The sequence below is a fragment of the Oncorhynchus gorbuscha genome, unplaced genomic scaffold (assembly GCF_021184085.1).
Source record: "Oncorhynchus gorbuscha isolate QuinsamMale2020 ecotype Even-year unplaced genomic scaffold, OgorEven_v1.0 Un_scaffold_1128, whole genome shotgun sequence".
NCBI classification, from domain to species: Eukaryota; Metazoa; Chordata; class Actinopteri; order Salmoniformes; family Salmonidae; genus Oncorhynchus; species Oncorhynchus gorbuscha.
In genome coordinates this window covers 118,557-140,774 of record NW_025746000.1, presented here as the reverse complement: position 1 = coordinate 140,774, position 22,218 = coordinate 118,557, and the positions used below count along the sequence as shown (strand labels likewise).

Here is a 22,218-nt window from a genome sequence, read left to right as displayed (position 1 = left end):
TGTGTTGTGTGAAACTGCTGCATCTGTTGTTACACAAGTGCGTACCTAACGACAAGATATTCTTTCCCATACCGTGAGTTGAACCCGAGCCACCTGGGTGAAAACCTGGAATCCTAAACGCTAGAACATATGGGAAGACACACTTAAAATACACATCACAGACAAATCTTTAAATGTTGACATTATGCCTGTTGGATTTAAAAGCGACATCTTTTTTTTCTCAGAGATGTTGGGGAATGTCCAGATGAAATCTGTCTAAAATGTGTTTGAAGTGAGAACAGCGAGAAGCACTGAAAGGTATACAGTATCATTCCCAGCTTGATTTCAGTCGATTAAACAAAGTATTGAGCCAGCCAGGAGTCGAAACTAGAATCTTCTTATCCGTATTCAGACACGTTATCCATTGCGCCACTGGCCCCATGTCTAAGCTTAAGTCAGGTCACAGCTAGACCAGTGTACACAGTCATAGCGTCTGTCAACAACAAGGTTCCTTGGTTTTCTGTTTCAGATGCATATCTTAATTTGATCCTCCTGTTGTTGCATGAATTTTACTGCAGAGCAAGAAATCCAGCCATGAAGTTTATTCAACGTTTAAAAAGCTTTGTATATACATAACATGTCACATTTCCTGTTGCTGAGGGAATATTGTTGTGTTGTGTGAAACTGCTGCATCTGTTGTTACACAAGTGGGTACCTAACGAAAATATATTGTTTCCCATACCGGGAGTTGAACCCAGTCTACCTGGGTGAAAACCAGGAATCCTAACCACTAGACCATATGGGAAGACAAATACTTAAAATACACATCACAGACAAATCTTTAAATGTTGACATTATGCCTGTTTGATTCAAAAACTACATCTTTTTTTTCTCAGAGATGTTGGGGAATGTCCAGATGAAATCCGTCTAAAATGTGTTTAAAGTGAGAACAGCCAGAAGCACTGAAAGGTATACAGTATCATTCCCAGCTTGATTTCAGTCAATTAAATAAAGTATTGAGCCAGCCAGGAGTCGAACCTAGAATCTTCTGATCTGTAGTCAGACACGTTATCCATTTCGCCACTGGCACCACGTCTAAGCTGAAGTCAGGTCATAGCTAGACCAGTGTACACAGTCATGGCGTCTGTCAACAACAAGGTTCCTTGGTTTTCTGTTTCAGATGCATATCTTAATTTGATCCTCCTGTTGTTGCATGAATTTTACTGCAGAGCAAGAAATGCAGCCATGAAGTGTATTCAACGTTTAAAAAGCCTTATATAATTTGAATCTACATAACAAGTCACATTTCCTGTTGCTGAGGCAATATTGTTGTGTTGTGTTAAACTGCTGCATCTGTTGTTACACAAATGAGTACCTAACGATAAGATGATCTTTCCCATACCGGGAGTTGAACCCGGGCCACCTGGGTGAAAACCAGGAATCCTAACCGCTAGACCATATGGGAAGACACTTAAAATACACATCACAGACAAATCTTTAAATGTTGACATCATGCCTGTTGGATTTAAAAGCGACATCTTTTTTCCTCAGAGATGTTGGGGAATGTCCAGATGAAATCCGTCTAAAATGTGTTTGAAGTGAGAACAGCCAAAAGCACTGAAAGGTATACAGTATCATTCCCAGCTTGATTTCAGTCAATTAAATAAAGTATTGAGCCAGCCAGGAGTTGAACCTAGAATCTTCTGATCCGTAGTCAGACACGTTATCCATTGCACCACTGGCACCAAGTCTAAGCTGAAGTCAGGTCACAGCTAGACCAATGTACACAGTCATGGCGTCTGTCAACAACAAGGTTCCTTGGTTTTCTGTTTCAGATGCATATCTTAATTTGATCCTCCTGTTGTTGCATGAATTTTACTGCAGAGCAAGAAATGCAGCCATGAAGTGTATTCATCGTTTAAAAAGCCTTGTATAATTGGAATCTACATGACATGTCACATTTGCTGTTGCTGAGGGAATACTGTTTTTGTGAAAACTGCTGAATCTGTTGTTACACAAGTGCGTACCTAACGATGAGTTATTCTTTCCCATACCTGGAGTTGAACCCGGGCCACCTGGGTGAAAACCAGGAATCCTAACCGCTAGACCATATGGGAAGACACATACTTATAATACACATCACAGACAAATCTTTAAATGTTGTCATTATGCCTGTTTGATTTAAAAACTACATCTTTTCTCAGAGATGTTGGGGAATGTCCAGATGAAATCCATCTTAATGTGTTTGAATGAGAACAGCCAGAAGCACAGAAAGGTATACAGTATCATTCCCAGCTTGATTTCAGTCAATTAAATAAAGTATTGAGCCAGCCAGGAGTTGAACCTAGAATCTTCTGATCCGTAGTCAGACACGTTATCCATTGCGCCACTGGCCCCACGTCTAAACTGAAGTCAGATCACAGCTAGACCAGTGTACACAGTCATGGCGTCTGTCAACATCAAGGTTCCTTGGTTTTCTGTTTCAGATGCATATCTTAATTTGATCCTCCTGTTGTTGCATGAATTTTACTGCAGAGCAAGAAATGCAGCCATTAAGTGTATTCAACGTTTAAAAAGCCTTATATAATTTGAATCTACATAACAAGTCACATTTCCTGTTGCTGAGGGAATATTGTTGTGTTGTGAGAAACTGCTGCATCTGTTGTTACACAAGTGGGTACCTAACGACAAGATATTCTTTCCCATACCGGGAGTTGAACCCGGGCCACCTGGGTGAAAACCAGGAATCCTAACCGCTAGACCATATGGGAAGACACATACTTAAAATACACATCACAGACAAATCTTTAAATGTTGACATCATGCCTGTTGGATTTAAAAGCTAAATCTTTTTTCTCAGAGATGTTGGGGAATGTCCAGATGAAATCCGTCTAAAATGTGTTTGAAGTGAGAACAGCCAGAAGCACTGAAAGGTATACAGTATCATTCCCAGCTTGATTTCAGTCAATTAAATAAAGTATTGAGCCAGCCAGGAGTCAAACCTAGAATCTTCTGATCCGTAGTCAGACACGTTATCCATTGCACCACTGGCACCACATCTAAGCTGAAGTCAGGTCACAGCTAGACCAGTGTACACAGTCATGGCGTCTGTCAACAACAAGGTTCCTTGGTTTTCTGTTTCAGATGCATATCTTAATTTGATCCTCCTGTTGTTGCATGAATTTTACTGCAGAGCAAGAAATGCAGCCATGAAGTGTATTCAACGTTTAAAAAGCCTTGTATAATTTGAATCTACATGACATGTCACATTTCCTGTTGCTGAGGGAATATTGTTTGTTGTGAAAACTGCTGCATCTGTTGTTACACAAGTGGGTACCTAACGATGAGTTATTCTTTCCCATACCGGGAGTTGAACCCGGGCCACCTGGGTGAAAACCAGGAATCCTAACCGCTAGACCATATGGGAAGACACATACTTAAAATACACATCACAGACAAATCTTTAAATGTTGACATTATGCCTGTTTGATTTAAAAGCTACATCTTTTTTAATACAGTATCATTCCCAGCTTGATTTCAGTCAATTAAATAAAGTATTGAGCCAGCCAGGAGTCGAACCTAGAATCTTCTGATCCGTAGTCAGACACGTTATCCATTCAAATCAAATCAAATCAAATTGAATTTGTCACATACACATGGTTAGACCAGATGTTAATGCAGTCATAGCGTCTGTCAACATCAATGTTCTTGTGCTTCTAGTTCCAGAATGCAGTGATAACCAACAAGTAATCTAACTAACAATTCCAAAACTACTGTCTTATACACAGTGTAAGGGGATAAGGAACATGTACATAAGGATATATGAATGAGTGATGGTACAGAACAAGTACAGTTCCTGGTACTGAGTAAGTATATACATATGAGATGAGTGTGTAGACAAAGTAACAAAGTGGCATAGTTAAAGTGGCTAGTGATACATGTGTTACATAAGGATGCAGTCGATGATGTGAGTACAGTATATACATATGCATATGAGATGAATAATGTAGGGTAAGTAACATTATATAAGGTAGCATTGTTTAAAGTGGCTAGTGATATATTTACATCATTTCCCATCAATTCCCATTATTAAAATGGCTGGAGTTGGGTCAGTGTCAATGACAGTGTGTTTGCAGCAGAACACTCAATGTTAGTGGTGGCTGTTTAACAGTCTGATGGCCTTGAGATAGATTTTTTCAGTCTTAAATCCCAGTTTGATGCACCTGTACTGACCTCGCTTTCTGGATGATAGCGGGGTGAACAGGCAGTGGTTCGGGTGGTTGATGTCCTTGATGATCTTTATGGCCTTCCTGTAACTAACGGGTGGTGTCAGGTGTCCTGGAGGGCAGGTAGTTTGCCCCCGGTGATAGCGTCTGTCATCAACAAGGTTCCTTCTGGAGATGCATATCTTAATTTGAGGGCTCCTGGTGTTGCATGAATTTTACCAGGCGGTGAAATAAAGCCCGCCAGGATGCTCTATTCAACATCTTAGAAACCCTTGTGAGTGCTTTGAATGACAAGCCGTCACATTTCCTTCAGCCTCCTGAGGTTGAATATTGGTGTTGCTGAGAAACTGCTGCATCTGTTGTTACAGTGGAGTGGACCAAAATAGTTTGTCTGTGATGTGTGAACCCGAGGAACTTAAAACCAGCTATCCTCTCCACTACTGTTCCATCGATGTGGAAGACCCATGCTGTTTCCATGAAGTCCACAATCATCTCCTTAGTTTTGTTGACATTGAGTGTGAGGTTATTTTCCTGACACCACACTCCGAGGGCCCTCACCTCTCCCTTAGGCCGTCTCAGAGATGTTGGTAATCAAGCCTACCACTGTTGTGTCGTCCGTCAAACTTGATGATTGAGTTGGAGAACAGCCAGAAGCACAGAAAGGTGAACAGGGATCATTCCCAGGATTTCAGTCAATCAAATAAAGTACCCTTGTGGGGCCCCCAGTGTCAAACCTGAGGAACTTCAATCCGGGAGTCAGATGTTTATCCATTGCCTCACTGGCACCACGTCTAAGCTGAAGTCAGGTCACAGCTAGACAAATGTACACAGTCATAGCGTCTGTCAACAACAAGGTTCCTTGGTTTTCTGTTTCAGATGCATATCTTAATTTGATCCTCCTGTTGTTGCATGAATTTTACTGCAGAGCAAGAAATGCAGCCATGAAGTGTATTCAACGTTTAAAAAGCCTTGTATAATTTGAATCTACATAACATGTCACATTTCCTGTTGATGAGGGAATATTGTTGTGTTGTGAGAAACTGCTGCATCTGTTGTTACACAAGTGGTACCTAACGAAAATATATTCTTTCCCATACCGGGAGTTGAACCCGGGCCACCTGGGTGAAAACCAGGAATCCTAACCGCTAGACCATATGGGAAGACACATACTTAAAATACACATCACAGACAAATCTTTAAATGTTGACATTATGCCTGTTGGATTTAAAAGCTACATCTTTTTTTTTCTCAGAGATGTTGGGGAATGTCCAGATGAAATCAAAATGTGTTTGAAGTGAGAACAGCCAGAAGCACTGAAAGGTATACAGTATCATTCCCAGCTTGATTTCAGTCGATTAAACAAAGTATTGAGCCAGCCAGGAGTCAAACCTAGAATCTTCTGATCCGTAGTCAGACACGTTATCCATTGCGCCACTGGCCCCACGTCTAAGCTGAAGTCAGGTCACAGCTAGACCAGTGTACACAGTCATAGCGTCTGTCAACAACAAGGTTCCTTGGTTTTCTGTTTCAGATGCATATCTTAATTTGATCCTCCTGTTGTTGCATGAATTTTACTGCAGAGCAAGAAATGCAGCCATGAAGTGTATTCAACGTTTAAAAAACATTATATAATTTGAATCTACATAACATGTCACATTTCCTGTTGCTGAGTGAATATTGTTGTGTTGTGAGAAACTACTGCATCTGTTGTTACACAAGTGCGTACCTAATGACAATTATTCTTTCCCATACCGGGAGTTGAACCCTGGCCACCTGGGTGAAAACCAGGAATCCTAACCGCTAGACCATATGGGAAGAACATACTTAAAATACACATCACAGACAAATCTTTAAATGTTGACATTATGCCTGTTGGATTTAAAAACTACATCTTTTTTTCTCAGAGATGTCCAGATGAAATCCGTCAATTAAAATGGTTTGAAGTGACAGCCAGCCAAAAGCACTGAAAAGCTTCTGATCAGTATCATTCCCAGCTTGATTTCAGTCAATTAAATAAAGTATTGAGCCAGCCAGGAGTCAAACCTAGAATCTTCTTATCCATAGTCAGACACGTTATCCATTGCGCCACTGGCCCCACATCTAAACTGAAGTCAGGTCACAGCTAGACCAGTGTACACAGTCATAGCGTCTGTCAACAAAAAATGGTTCCTTGGTTTTCTGTTTCAGATGCATATCTTAATTTGATCCTCCTGTTGTTGCATGAATTTTACTGCAGAGCAAGAAATGCAGCCATGAAGTGTATTCAACGTTTAAAAAAACTTATATAATTTGAATCTACATAACAAGTCACATTTCCTGTTGCTGAGGGAATATTGTTGTGTTGTGAAAACTGCTGCATCTGTTGTTACACAAGTGGGTACCTAATGACAAGTTATTCTTTCCCATACCGGGAGTTGAACCCAGGCCACCTGGGTGAAAACCAGGAATCCTAACCGCTAGACCATATGGGAAGACACATACTTAAAATACACATCACAGACAAATCTTTAAATGTTGACATTATGCCTGTTGGATTTAAAAACTACATCTTTTTTCTCAGAGATGTTGGGGAATGTCCAGATGAAATCCATCTAAAATGTGTTTGAAGTGAGAACAGCCAGAAGCACTGAAAGGTATACAGTATCATTCCCAGCTTGATTTCAGTCAATTAAACAAAGTATTGAGCCAGCCAGGAGTCGAACCTAGAATCTTCTGATCCGTAGTCAGACACATTATCCATTGCGCCACTGGCCCCACGTCTAAGCTGAAGTCAGGTCACAGCTAGACCAGTGTACACAGTCATGGCGTCTGTCAACAACAAGGTTCCTTGGTTTTCTGTTTCAGATGCATATCTTAATTTGATCCTCCTGTTGTTGCATGAATTTTACTGCAGAGCAAGAAATGCAGCCATGAAGTGTATTCAACGTTTAAAAAGCCTTGTATAATTTGAATCTACATAACAAGTCACATTTCCTGTTGCTGAGGGAATATTGTTGTGTTGTGAGAAACTGCTGCATCTGTTGTTACACAAGTGGGTACCTAACGAAAAATATATTCTTTCCCATACCGGGAGTTGAACCCAGGCCACCTGGGTGAAAACCAGGAATCCTAACCGCTAGACCATATGGGAAGACACATACTTAAAATACACATCACAGACAAATCTTTAAATGTTGACATTATGCCTGTTGGATTCAAAAACTACATCTTTTTTTCTCAGAGATGTTGGGGAATGTCCAGATGAAATCCATCTATAATGTGTTTGAAGTGAGAACAGCCAGAAGCACTGAAAGGTATACAGTATCATTCCCTGCTTGATTTCAGTCAATTAAACAAAGTATTGAGCCAGCCAGGAGTCAAACCTAGAATCTTCTGATCCATAGTCAGACACGTTATCCATTGCGCCACTGGCACCACGTCTAAGCTGAAGTCAGGTCACAGCTAGACCAGTGTACACAGTCATGGCGTCTGTCAACAACAAGGTTCCTTGGTTTTCTGTTTCAGATGCATATCTTAATTTGATCCTCCTGTTGTTGCATGAATTTTACTGCAGAGCAAGAAATGCAGCCATGAAGTGTATTCAACGTTTAAAAAGCCTTGTATAATTTGAATCTACATAACAAGTCACATTTCCTGTTGCTGAGGGAATATTGTTGTGTTGTGAGAAACTGCTGCATCTGTTGTTACACAAGTGGGTACCTAATGACAAGATATTCTTTCCCATACCGGGAGTTGAACCCGGGCCACCTGGGTGAAAACCAGGAATCCTAACCGCTAGACCATATGGGAAGACACATACTTAAAATACACATCACAGACAAATCTTTAAATGTTGACATTATGCCTGTTTGATTTAAAAGCTACATCTTTTTTAATACAGTATCATTCCCTGCTTGATTTCAGTCACTTAAACAAAGTATTGAGCCAGCCAGGAGTCGAACCTAGAATCTTCTGATCCGTAGTCAGACACGTTATCCATTCAAATCAAATCAAATCAAATTTTATTTGTCACATACACATGGTTAGCAGATGTTAATGCGAGTGTAGCGAAATGCTTGTGCTTCTAGTTCCGACAATGCAGTGATAACCAACAAGTAATCTAACTAACAATTCCAAAACTACTGTCTTATACACAGTGTAAGGGGATAAGGAACATGTACATAAGGATATATGAATGAGTGATGGTACAGAGCAGCATACAGTAGATGGTATCGAGTACAGTATATACATATGAGATGAGTGTGTAGACAAAGTAACAAAGTGGCATAGTTAAAGTGGCTAGTGATACATGTGTTACATAAGGATGCAGTCGATGATGTAGAGTACAGTATATACATATGCATATGAGATGAATAATGTAGGGTAAGTAACATTATATAAGGTAGCATTGTTTAAAGTGGCTAGTGATATATTTACATCATTTCCCATCAATTCCCATTATTAAAATGGCTGGAGTTGGGTCAGTGTCAATGACAGTGTGTTGGCAGCAGCCACTCAATGTTAGTGGTGGCTGTTTAACAGTCTGATGGCCTTGAGATAGAAGCTGTTTTTCAGTCTCTCGGTCCCAGCTTTGATGCACCTGTACTGACCTCGCTTTCTGGATGATAGCGGGGTGAACAGGCAGTGGTTCGGGTGGTTGATGTCCTTGATGATCTTTATGGCCTTCCTGTAACAACGGGTGGTGTAGGTGTCCTGGAGGGCAGGTAGTTTGCCCCCGGTGATGCGTTGTGCAGTCCTCACTACCCTCTGGAGAGCCTTACGGTTGAGGGCGGAGCAGTTGCCGTACCAGGCGGTGATACAGCCCGCCAGGATGCTCTCGATTGTGCATCTGTAGACGTTTGTGAGTGCTTTTGGTGACAAGCCGAATTTCTTCAGCCTCCTGAGGTTGAATAGGCGCTGCTGCGCCTTCTTCACGACGCTGTCAGTGTGAGTGGACCAATTCAGTTTGTCTGTGATGTGTATGCCGAGGAACTTAAAACTAGCTACCCTCTCCACTACTGTTCCATCGATGTGGATAGGGGGTGTTCCCTCTGCTGTTTCCTGAAGTCCACAATCATCTCCTTAGTTTTGTTGACGTTGAGTGTGAGGTTATTTTCCTGACACCACACTCCGAGGGCCCTCACCTCCTCCCTGTAGGCCGTCTCATCGTTGTTGGTAATCAAGCCTACCACTGTTGTGTCGTCCGCAAACTTGATGATTGAGTTGGAGGCGTGCGTGGCCACGCAGTCGTGGGTGAACAGGGAGTACAGGAGAGGGCTCAGAACGCACCCTTGTGGGGCCCCCGTGTTGAGGATCAGCGGGGAGGAGATGTTGTTGCCTACCCTCACTGGCACCACGTCTAAGCTGAAGTCAGGTCACAGCTAGACAAATGTACACAGTCATAGCGTCTGTCAACAACAAGGTTCCTTGGTTTTCTGTTTCAGATGCATATCTTAATTTGATCCTCCTGTTGTTGCATGAATTTTACTGCAGAGCAAGAAATGCAACCATGAAGTGTATTTAACGTTTAAAAAGCATTGTATAATTTGAATCTACATAACATGTCACATTTCCTGAGCGAATATTGTTGTGTTGTGAGAAACTGCTGCTACACAAGTGCGTACCTAACGACAAGATATTCTTTCCCATACCGGGAGTTTAACCCGGGCCACCTGGGTGAAAACCAGGAATCCTAACCGCTAGACCATATGGGAAGACACATACTTAAAATACACATCACAGACAAATCTTTAAATGTTGACATCATGCCTGTTGGATTTAAAAGCTACATCTTTTTTTCTCAGAGATGTTGGGGAATGTCCAGATGAAATCCGTCTAAAATGTGTTTGAAGTGAGAACAGCCAGAAGCACTGAAAGGTATACAGTATCATTCCCAGCTTGATTTCAGTAAATTAAACAAAGTATTGAGCCAGCCAGGAGTCAAACCTAGAATCTTCTGATCCGTAGTCAGACACGTTATCCATTGCGCCACTGGCCCCACGTCTAAGCTGAAGTCAGGTCACAGCTAGACCAGTGTACACAGTCATAGCGTTTCTCAACAACAAGGTTCCTTGGTTTTCTGTTTCAGATGCATATCTTAATTTGATCCTCCTGTTGTTGCATGAATTTTACTGCAGAGCAAGAAATGCAGCCATGAAGTGTATTCAACATTTTAAAAAATTGTATAATTCAAATCTACATGACATGTCACATTTCCTGTTGCTGAGTGAATATTGTTGTGTTGTGTGAAAGTACTGCATCTGTTGTTACACAAGTGCGTACCTAATGACAAGTTATTCTTTCCCATACCGGCAGTTGAACCCCGGCCACCTGGGTGAAAACCAGGAATCCTAACCGCTAGACCATATGGGAAGAGACATACTTAAAATACACATCACAGACAAATCTTTAAATGTTGACATTATGCCTGTTGGATTCAAAAACTACATCTTTTTTTCTCAGAGATGTCCAGATGAAATCCGTCTAAAATGTGTTTGAAGTGACAACAGCCAAAAGCACTGAAAAGCATACAGTATCATTCCCAGCTTGATTTCAGTCAATTAAATAAAGTACTGAGCCAGCCAGGAGTCAAACCTAGAATCTTCTTATCCGTAGTCAGACACGTTATCCATTGCGCCACTGGCCTCACATCTAAACTGAAGTCAGGTCACAGCTAGACCAGTGTACACAGTCATAGCGTCTGTCAACAAAAAGGTTCCTTGGTTTTCTGTTTCAGATGCATATCTTAATTTGATCCTCCTGTTGTTGCATGAATTTTACTGCAGAGCAAGAAATGCAGCCATGAAGTGTATTCAACGTTTAAAAAAACTTACATAATTTGAATCTACATAACATGTCACATTTCCTGTTGATGAGGGAATATTGTTGTGTTGTGTGAAACTGCTGCATCTGTTGTTACACAAGTGCGTACCTAACGACAAGTTATTCTTTCCCATACCGGGAGTTGAACCCGGGCCACCTGGGTGAAAACCAGGAATCCTAACCGCTAGACCATATGGGAAGACACATACTTAAAATACACATCACAGACAAATCTTTAAATGTTGACATTATGCCTGTCGGATTTAAAAGCTACATCTTTTTTTCTCAGAGATGTTGGGGAATGTCCAGATGAAATCCGTCTAAAATGTGTTTGAAGTGAGAACAGCCAGAAGCACTGAAAGGTTTACAGTATCATTCCCAGCTTGATTTCAGTCAATTAAACAAAGTATTGAGCCAGCCAGGAGTCGAACCTAGAATCTTCTGATCCGTAGTCAGACACGTTATCCATTGCGCCACTGGCCCCACGTCTAAGCTGAAGTCAGGTCACAGCTAGACAAGTGTACACAGTCATAGCGTCTCTCAACAACAAGGTTCCTTTTTTTCTGTTTCAGATGCATATCTTAATTTGATCCTCCTGTTGTTGCATGAATTTTACTGCAGAGCAAGAAATGCAGCCATGAAGTGTATTCAACGTTTAAAAATAATTGTATAATTTGAATCTACATGACATGTCACATTTCATGTTGCTGAGGGAATATTGTTGTGTTGTGAGAAACTGCTGCATCTGTTGTTACACAAATGGGTACCTAATGACAAGATATCCTTTCCCATACCGGGAGTTGAACCCAGGGCACCTGGGTGAAAACCAGGAATCCTAACCGCTAGACCATATGGGAAGACACATACTTAAAATACACATCACAGACAAATCTTTAAATGTTGACATTATGCCTGTTTGATTTAAAAGCTACATCTTTTTTTAATACAGTATCATTCCCTGCTTGATTTCAGTCAATTAAACAAAGTATTGAGCCAGCCAGAGTCGAACCTAGAATCTTCTGATCCGTAGTCAGACACGTTATCCATTCAAATCAAATCAAATCAAATTTTATTTGTCACATACACATGGTTAGCAGATGTTAATGTGAGTGTAGCGAAATGCTTGTGCTTCTAGTTCCGACAATGCAGTGATAACCAACAAGTAATCTAACTAACAATTCCAAAACTACTGTCTTATACACAGTGTAAGGGGATAAGGAACATGTACATAAGGATATATGAATGAGTGATGGTACAGAGCAGCATACAGTAGATGGTATCGAGTACAGTATATACATATGAGATGAGTGTGTAGACAAAGTAAACAAAGTGGCATAGTTAAAGTGGCTAGTGATACATGTGTTACATAAGGATGCAGTCGATGATGTAGAGTACAGTATATACATATGCATATGAGATGAATAATGTAGGGTAAGTAACATTATATAAGGTAGCATTGTTTAAAGTGGCTAGTGATATATTTACATCATTTCCCATCAATTCCCATTATTAAAATGGCTGGAGTTGGGTCAGTGTCAATTACAGTGTGTTGGCAGCAGCCACTCAATGTTAGTGGTGGCTGTTTAACAGTCTGATGGCCTTGAGATAGAAGCTGTTTTTCAGTCTCTCGGTCCCAGCTTTGATGCACCTGTACTGACCTCGCCTTCTGGATGATAGCGGGGTGAACAGGCAGTGGTTCAGGTGGTTGAAACTGCTGAATCTGTTGTTACACAAGTGCGTACCTAACGACAAGTTATTCTTTCTTATACCGGGAGTTGATCCTAGGCCACCTGGGTGAAAACCAGGAATCCTATTCAACGTTTAAAAAGCTTTGTATAATTTGAATCTACATAACATGTCACATTTCCTGTGGGAATATTGTTGTGTTGTGAGAAACTGCTGCATCTGTTGTTACACAAGTGAGTACCTAACGACAAGATAGTCTTTCCCATAACGGGAGTTGAACCAGGGCCACCTGCTTGAAAACCAGGAATCCTAACAGCTAGACCAAATGGGAAGACATATACTTAAAATACACATCACAGACAAATCTTTAAATGTTGACATTATGCCTGTTCGATTCAAAAGCTACATCTTTTTTTTCTCAGAGATGTTGGGGAATGTCCAGATGAAATCCGTCTAAAATGTGTTTGAAGTGAGAACAGCCAGAAGCACTGAAAGGTTATACAGTATCATTCCCAGCTTGATTTCAGTCAATTAAATAAAGTATTGACCAGCCAGGAGTCGAACCTAGAATCTTCTGATCCGTAGTCAGACACATTATGCATTGCACAACTGGCCCCACGTCTAAGCTGAAGTCAGGTCACAGCTAGACCAGTGTATTCTTTCTCATACCGGGAATTGAAACCTGGCCACCTGGGTGAAAACCAGGAATCCTTACCGCTAGACCATATGGGAAGAAACATACTTAAAATACACATCACAGTCAAATCTTTTAATGTTGACATTATGCCTGTTTGATTTAAAAGCTACATATTTTTTTAATACAGTATCATTCCCAGCTTGATTTCAGTCAATTAAATAAAGTATTGAGCCAGCCAGGAGTTGAACCTAGAATCTTCTGATCCGTAGTCAGACACGTTATCCATTGCGTCACTGGCCCCAGGTCTAAGCAGTAGTCAGGTCACAGCTAGACCAGTGTACACAGTCATGGCGTCTGTCAACAACAAGGTTCCTTGGTTTTCTGTTTCAGATGCATATCTTAATTTGATCCTCCTGTTGTTGCATGAATTTTACTGCAGAGCAAGAAATGCAGCCATGAAGTGTATTCAACGTTTAAAAATAATTGTATAATTTGAATCTACATAACATGTCTCATTTCCTGTTGCTGAGGGAATATTTTTACAGTTGTGAGAAACTGCTGCATCTGTTGTTATACAAGTGCGTACCTAACGACAAGATATTCTTTCCCATACCGGGAGTTGAACCCAGGACACCTGGGTGAAAACCAGGAATCCTAACTGCTAGACCATATGGGAAGTCACATACTTAAAATACACATCACAGACAAATCATTAAATCTTTAAGAAATTCAGCCATTAAGTGTATTCAACGTTTAAAAAACCTTATATAATTTGAATCTACATATCATGTCACATTTCCTGTTGCTGAGTGAATATTGTTGTGTTGTGAGAAACTGCTGCATCTGTTGTTACACAAGTGGGTACCTAAAGAAAATATATTCTTTCCCATACCGGGAGTTGAAACCGGCCACCTGGGTGAAAACCAGGAATCCTAACCGCTAGACCATATGGGAAGACACGTACTTAAAATACACATCACAGACAAATCTTTAAATGTTGACATCATGCCTGTTGGATTTAAAAGCTACATCTTTTTTCTCAGAGATGTTGGGGAATGTCCAGATGAAATCCGTCTAAAATGTGTTTGAAGTGAGAACAGCCAGAAGCACTGAAAGGTATACAGTATCATTCCCAGCTTGATTTCAGTCTATTAAACAAAGTATTGAGCCAGCCAGGAGTCAAACTAGAATCTTCTGATCCATAGTCAGAAACGTTATCCATTGCGCCACTGGCCCCACGTCAAAGCTGAAGTCAGGTCACAGCTAGACAGTGTACACAGTCATAGCGTCTGTCAACAAGGTTATTTTTTCTGTTTCAGATGCATATCTTAATTTGATCCTCCTGTTGTTGCATGAATTTTACTGCAGAACAAGAAATCCAGCCATGAAGTTTATTCAACGTTTAAAAAGCTTTGTATAATTTCAATATACATAACATGTCACATTTCCTGTTGCTGAGGGAATATTGTTGTGTTGTGTGAAACTGCTGCATCTGTTGTTACACAAGTGGGTACCTAACGAAAAGATATTCTTTCCCATACCGGGAGTTGAACCCAGGCCACATGGGTGAAATCCAGGAATCCTAACCGCTAGACCATATGGGAAGACACATACTTAAAATACACATCACAGACAAATCTTTAAATGTTGACATTATGCCTGTTGGATTCAAAAACTACATATTTTTTCTCAGAGATGTTGGGGAATGTCCAGATGAAATCCATCTATAATGTGTTTGAAGTGAGAACAGCCAGAAGCAACAGAAAGGTATACAGTATCATTTGATCCTCCTGTTGTTGCATGAATTTTACTGCAGAGCAAGAAATGCAGCCATGAAGTGTATTCAACGTTTAAAAAGCCTTATATAATTTGAATCTACATAACAAGTCACATTTCCTGTTGCTGAGGGAATATTGTTGTGTTGTGAGAAACTGCTGCATCTGTTGTTACACAAGTGGTACCTAACGACAAGATATTCTTTCCCATACCGGGAGTTGAACCCGGGCCACCTGGGTGAAAACCAGGAATCCTAACCGCTAGACCATATGGGAAGACACATACTTAAAATACACATCACAGACAAATCTTTAAATGTTGACATTATGCCTGTTGGATTTAAAAGCTACATCTTTTTTTCTCAGAGATGTTGGGGAATGTCCAGATGAAATCCGTCTAAAATGTGTTTGAAGTGAGAACAGCCAGAAGCACTGAAAGGTTTACAGTATCATTCCCAGCTTGATTTCAGTCAATTAAATAAAGTATTGAGCCAGCCAGGAGTCAAACCTAGAATCTTCTGATCCGTAGTCAGACACGTTATCCATTGCGCCACTGGCCAGTCTAAGCTGAAGTCAGGTCACAGCTAGACCAGTGTACACAGTCATAGCGTCTGTCAAAACAAGGTTCCTTGGTTTTCTGTTTCAGATGCATATCTTAATTTGATCCTCCTGTTGTTGCATGAATTTTACTGCAGAGCAAGAAATGCAGCCATGAAGTGTATTCAACGTTTAAAAACTCCTTGTATAATTTGAATCTACATGAACATGTCACATTTCCTGTTGCTGAGTGAATATTGTTGTGTTGTGAGAAACTGCTGCATCTGCTGTTACACAAGTGCGTACCTAACAGACAAGATATTCTTTCCCATACCGGGAGTTGAACCCGGGCCACCTGGGTGAAAACCAGGAATCCTAACCGCTAGACCATATGGGAAGACACATACTTAAAATACACATCACAGACAAATCTTTAAATGTTGACATTATGCCTGTTGGATTTAAAAGCTACATCTTTTTTCTCAGAGATGTTGGGGAATGTCCAGATGAAATCCGTCTAAAATGTGTTTGAAGTGAGAACAGCCAGAAGCACTGAAAGTTATACAGTATCATTCCCAGCTTGATTTCAGTCAATTAAATAAAGTATTGAGCCAGCCAGGAGTCAAACCTAGAATCTTCTGATCCGTAGTCAGACACGTTATCCATTGCGCCACTGGCCCCACGTCTAAGCTGAAGTCAGGTCACAGCTAGACCAGTGTATTCTTTCATACAGGGAATTGAAACCTGGCCACCTGGGTGAAAACCAGGAATCCTCATGGGAAGAAACATACTTAAAATACACATCACAGACAAATCTTTAAATGTTGACATTATGCCTGTTTGATTTAAAAGCTACATCTTTTTTAATACAGTATCATTCCCTGCTTGATTTCAGTCAATTAAACAAAGTATTGAGCCAGCCAGGAGTCAAACCTAGAATCTTCTGATCCGTAGTCAGACACGTTATCCATTCAAATCAAATCAAATCAAATTTTATTTGTCACATACACATGGTTAGCAGATGTTAATGTGAGTGTAGCGAAATGCTTGTGCTTCTAGTTCCGACAATGCAGTGATAACCAACAAGTAATCTAACTAACAATTCCAAAACTACTGTCTTATACACAGTGTAAGGGGATAAGGAACATGTACATAAGGATATATGAATGAGTGATGGTACAGAGCAGCATACAGTAGATGGTATCGAGTACAGTATATACATATGAGATGAGTGTGTAGACAAAGTAAACAAAGTGGCATAGTTAAAGTGGCTAGTGATACATGTGTTACATAAGGATGCAGTCGATGATGTAGAGTACAGTATATACATATGCATATGAGATGAATAATGTAGGGTAAGTAACATTATATAAGGTAGCATTGTTTAAAGTGGCTAGTGATATATTTACATCATTTCCCATCAATTCCCATTATTAAAATGGCTGGAGTTGGGTCAGTGTCAATTACAGTGTGTTGGCAGCAGCCACTCAATGTTAGTGGTGGCTGTTTAACAGTCTGATGGCCTTGAGATAGAAGCTGTTTTTCAGTCTCTCGGTCCCAGCTTTGATGCACCTGTACTGACCTCGCCTTCTGGATGATAGCGGGGTGAACAGGCAGTGGTTCAGGTGGTTGAAACTGTTGAAATCTGTTGTTACACAAGTGCGTACCTAACCAAGTTATTCTTTCTTATACCGGGAGTTGATCCTAGGCCACCTGGGTGAAAACCAGGAATCCTATTCAACGTTTAAAAAGCTTTGTATAATTTGAATCTACATAACATGTCACATTTCCTGTGGGAATATTGTTGTGTTGTGAGAAAATGCTGCATCTGTTGTTACACAAGTGAGTACCTAACGACAAGATAGTCTTTCCCATAGCGGGAGTTGAACCAGGGCCACCTGCTTGAAAACCAGGAATCCTAACAGCTAGACCAAATGGGAAGACATATACTTAAAATACACATCACAGACAAATCTTTAAATGTTGACATTATGCCTGTTCGATTCAAAAGCTACATCTTTTTTTTCTCAGAGATGTTGGGGAATGTCCAGATGAAATCCGTCTAAAATGTGTTTGAAGTGAGAACAGCCAGAAGCACTGAAAGGTATACAGTATCATTCCCTGCTTGATTTCAGTCAATTAAATAAAGTATTGACCCAGCCAGGAGTCGAACCTAGAATCTTCTGATCCGTAGTCAGACACATTATGCATTGCACAACTGGCCCCACGTCTAAGCTGAAGTCAGGTCACAGCTAGACCAGTGTATTCTTTCTCATACCGGGAATTGAAACCTGGCCACCTGGGTGAAAACCAGGAATCCTTACCGCTAGACCATATGGGAAGAAACATACTTAAAATACACATCACAGTCAAATCTTTTAATGTTGACATTATGCCTGTTTGATTTAAAAGCTACATATTTTTTTAATACAGTATCATTCCCAGCTTGATTTCAGTCAATTAAATAAAGTATTGAGCCAGCCAGGAGTTGAACCTAGAATCTTCTGATCCGTAGTCAGACACGTTATCCATTGCGTCACTGGCCCCAGGTCTAAGCAGTAGTCAGGTCACAGCTAGACCAGTGTACACAGTCATGGCGTCTGTCAACAACAAGGTTCCTTGGTTTTCTGTTTCAGATGCATATCTTAATTTGATCCTCCTGTTGCTGCATGAATTTTACTGCAGAGCAAGAAATGCAGCCATGAAGTGTATTCAACGTTTAAAAATAATTGTATAATTTGAATCTACATAACATGTCTCATTTCCTGTTGCTGAGGGAATATTTTTACAGTTGTGAGAAACTGCTGCATCTGTTGTTATACAAGTGCGTACCTAACGACAAGATATTCTTTCCCATACCGGGAGTTGAACCCAGGACACCTGGGTGAAAACCAGGAATCCTAACTGCTAGACCATATGGGAAGTCACATACTTAAAATACACATCACAGACAAATCATTAAATCTTTAAGAAATTCAGCCATTAAGTGTATTCAACGTTTAAAAACCTTATATAATTTGAATCTACATATCATGTCACATTTCCTGTTGCTGAGTGAATATTGTTGTGTTGTGAGAAACTGCTGCATCTGTTGTTACACAAGTGGGTACCTAAAGAAAATATATTCTTTCCCATACCGGGAGTTGAAACCGGCCACCTGGGTGAAAACCAGGAATCCTAACCGCTAGACCATATGGGAAGACACATACTTAAAATACACATCCCAGACAAATCTTTAAATGTTGACATCATGCCTATTGGATTTAAAAGCTACATCTTTTTTCTCAGAGATGTTGGGGAATGTCCACATGAAATCCGTCTAAAATGTGTTTGAAGTGAGAACAGCCAGAAGCACTGAAAGGTATACAGTATCATTCCCAGCTTGATTTCAGTCTATTAAACAAAGTATTGAGCCAGCCAGGAGTCGAAACTAGAATCTTCTGATCCATAGTCAGAAACGTTATCCATTGCGCCACTGGCCCCACGTCAAAGCTGAAGTCAGGTCACAGCTAGACAAGTGTACACAGTCATAGCGTCTCTCAACAAGGTTATTTTTTTTCTGTTTCAGATGCATATCTTAATTTGATCCTCCTGGTGTTGCATGAATTTTACTGCAGAACAAGAAATCCAGCCATGAAGTTTATTCAACGTTTAAAAAGCTTTGTATAATTTCAATATACATAACATGTCACATTTCCTGTTGCTGAGGGAATATTGTTGTGTTGTGTGAAACTGCTGCATCTGTTGTTACACAAGTGGGTACCTAACGAAAAGATATTCTTTCCCATACCGGGAGTTGAACCCAGGCCACATGGGTGAAATCCAGGAATCCTAACCGCTAGACCATATGGGAAGACACATACTTAAAATACACATCACAGACAAATCTTTAAATGTTGACATTATGCCTGTTGGATTCAAAAACTACATATTTTTTTCTCAGAGATGTTGGGGAATGTCCAGATGAAATCCATCTATAATGTGTTTGAAGTGAGAACAGCCAGAAGCACAGAAAGGTATACAGTATCATTTGATCCTCCTGTTGTTGCATGAATTTTACTGCAGAGCAAGATGCAGCCATGAAGTGTATTCAACGTTTAAAAAGCCTTATATAATTTGAATCTACATAACAAGTCACATTTCCTGTTGCTGAGGGAATATTGTTGTGTTGTGAGAAACTGCTGCATCTGTTGATACACAAGTGGGTACCTAACGAAAATATATTCTTTCCCATAACGGGAGTTGAACCCGGGCGAAAACCAGGAATCCTAACCGCTAGACCATATGGGAAGACACATACTGAAAAATACACATCACAGACAAATCTTTAAATGGCCACCATTCCCAGCTTGATTTCAGTCAATTAAATAAAGTATTGACCCAGCCAGGAGTCGAACATAGAATCTTCTGATCCGTAGTCAGACACATTATGCATTGCGCCACTGGCCCCACGTCTAAGCTGAAGTCAGGTCACAGCTAGACCAGTGTATTCTTTCTCATACAGGGAATTGAAACCTGGCCACCTGGGTGAAAACCAGGAATCCTTACCGCTAGACCATATGGGAAGAAACATACTTAAAATACACATCACAGTCAAATCTTTAAATGTTGACATTATGCCTGTTTGATTTAAAAGCTACATCTTTTTTTAATACAGTATCATTCCCTGCTTGATTTCAGTCAATTAAACAAAGTATTGAGACAGCCAGGAGTCGAACCTAGAATCTTCTGATCCATAGTCAGACACATTATCCATTGCGCCAGTGGCACCATGTCTAAGCTGAATTCAGGTCACAGCTAGACCAGTGTACACAGTCATAGCGTTTCTCAACAACAAGGTTCCTTGGTTTTCTGTTTCAGATGCATATGTTAATTTGATCCTCCTGTTGTTGCATGAATTTTACTGCAGAGCAAGAAATGCAGCCATGAAGTGTATTCAACGTTTAAAAAGCCATGTATAATTTGAATCTACATAACAAGTCACATTTCCTGTTGCTGAGGGAATATTGTTGTGTTGTGAGAAACTGCTGCATCTGTTGTTACACAAGTGGTACCTAACGACAATATATTATTTCTCATACCGGGAATTGAAACCTGGCCACCTGGGTGAAAACCAGGAATCCTTACCGCTAGACCATATGGGAAGAAACATACTTAAAATACACATCACAGTCAAATCTTTAAATGTTGACACTATGCCTGTTTGATTTAAAAGCTACATCTTTTTTTAATAGAGTATTATTCCCTGCTTGATTTCAGTCAATTAAACAAAGTATTGAGACAGCCAGGAGTCAAACCTAGAATCTTCTGATCCGTAGTCAGACACGTTATCCATTGCGCCACTGGCACCACGTCTAAGCCGAAGTCAGGTCACAGCTAGACCAGTGTACACAGTCATAGCGTTTCTCAACAACAAGGTTCCTTGGTTTTCTGTTTCAGATGCATATGTTAATTTGATCCTCCTGTTGTTGCATGAATTTTACTGCAGAGCAAGAAATGCAGCCATGAAGTGTATTCAACGTTTAAAAAACGTTATATAATATGAATCTACATAACATGTCACATTTCCTGTTGCTGAGTGAATATTGTTGTGTTGTGTGAAAGTACTGCATCTGTTGTTACACAAGTGAGTACCTAATGACAAGTTATTCTTTCCCATACCAGGAGTTGAACCCGGGCCACCTGGGTGAAAACCAGGAATCCTAACCGCTAGACCATATGGGAAGACACATACTTAAAATACACATCACAGACAAATCTTTAAATGTTGACATTATGCCTGTTGGATTTAAAAGCAACATCTTTTTTTCTCAGAGATGTTGGGGAATGTCCAGATGAAATCCGTCTAAAATGTGTTTGAAGTGACAACAGCCAGAAGCACTGAAAAGTATACAGTATCATTCCCAGCTTGATTTCAGTCAATTAAATAAAGTACTGAGCCAGCCAGGAGTCAAACCTAGAATCTTCTGATCCGTAGTCAGACACGTTATCCATTCAAATCAAATCAAATCAAATGTTATTCGTCACATACACATGGTTAGCAGATGTTAATGAGAGTGTAGCGAAATGCTTGTGCTTCTAGTTCCGACAATGCAGTGATAACCAACAAGTAATCTAACTAACAATTCCAAAACTACTGTCTTATACACAGTGTAAGGGGATAAGGAACATGTACATGAGGATATATGAATGAGTGATGGTACAGAGCAGCATACAGTAGATGGTATCGAGTACAGTATATACATATGAGATGAGTGTGTAGACAAAGTAAACAAAGTGGCATAGTTAAAGTGGCTAGTGATACATGTGTTACATAAGGATGCAGTCGATGATGTAGAGTACAGTATATACATATGCATATGAGATGAATAATGTAGGGTAAGTAACATTATATAAGGTAGCATTGTTTAAAGTGGCTAGTGATATATTTACATAATTTCCCATCAATTCCCATTATTAAAATGGCTGGAGTTGGGTCAGTGTCAATGACAGTGTGTTGGCAGAAGCCACTCAATGTTAGTGGTGGCTGTTTAACAGTCTGATGGCCTTGAGATAGAAGCTGTTTTTCAGTCTCTCG

At 40.2% G+C, this 22,218-nt stretch overlaps 9 non-coding genes across 9 annotated transcripts; all 9 read right to left on the bottom strand.

Moving 5' to 3' along the window:
• Positions 1-1,372: 1,372 nt before the first annotated feature.
• Positions 1,373-1,444, bottom strand: trnae-uuc. Its single transcript has one exon. It is a non-coding gene; the product is annotated as a tRNA-Glu (tRNA).
• A 1,234-nt stretch (positions 1,445-2,678) lies between these two features.
• Positions 2,679-2,750, bottom strand: trnae-uuc. Its single transcript has one exon. It is a non-coding gene; the product is annotated as a tRNA-Glu (tRNA).
• A 584-nt stretch (positions 2,751-3,334) lies between these two features.
• Positions 3,335-3,406, bottom strand: trnae-uuc. Its single transcript has one exon. It is a non-coding gene; the product is annotated as a tRNA-Glu (tRNA).
• A 1,887-nt stretch (positions 3,407-5,293) lies between these two features.
• Positions 5,294-5,365, bottom strand: trnae-uuc. The gene has a single exon. It is a non-coding gene; the product is annotated as a tRNA-Glu (tRNA).
• Positions 5,366-7,922: 2,557 nt separating this feature from the next.
• On the bottom strand, positions 7,923-7,994 carry trnae-uuc. The gene has a single exon. It is a non-coding gene; the product is annotated as a tRNA-Glu (tRNA).
• Positions 7,995-11,133: 3,139 nt separating this feature from the next.
• On the bottom strand, positions 11,134-11,205 carry trnae-uuc. Its single transcript has one exon. It is a non-coding gene; the product is annotated as a tRNA-Glu (tRNA).
• Positions 11,206-11,416: 211 nt separating this feature from the next.
• Positions 11,417-11,489, bottom strand: trnar-acg. Its single transcript has one exon. It is a non-coding gene; the product is annotated as a tRNA-Arg (tRNA).
• A 3,819-nt stretch (positions 11,490-15,308) lies between these two features.
• trnae-uuc lies at positions 15,309-15,380 on the bottom strand. The gene has a single exon. It is a non-coding gene; the product is annotated as a tRNA-Glu (tRNA).
• A 586-nt stretch (positions 15,381-15,966) lies between these two features.
• On the bottom strand, positions 15,967-16,038 carry trnae-uuc. Its single transcript has one exon. It is a non-coding gene; the product is annotated as a tRNA-Glu (tRNA).
• Positions 16,039-22,218: the final 6,180 nt, after the last annotated feature.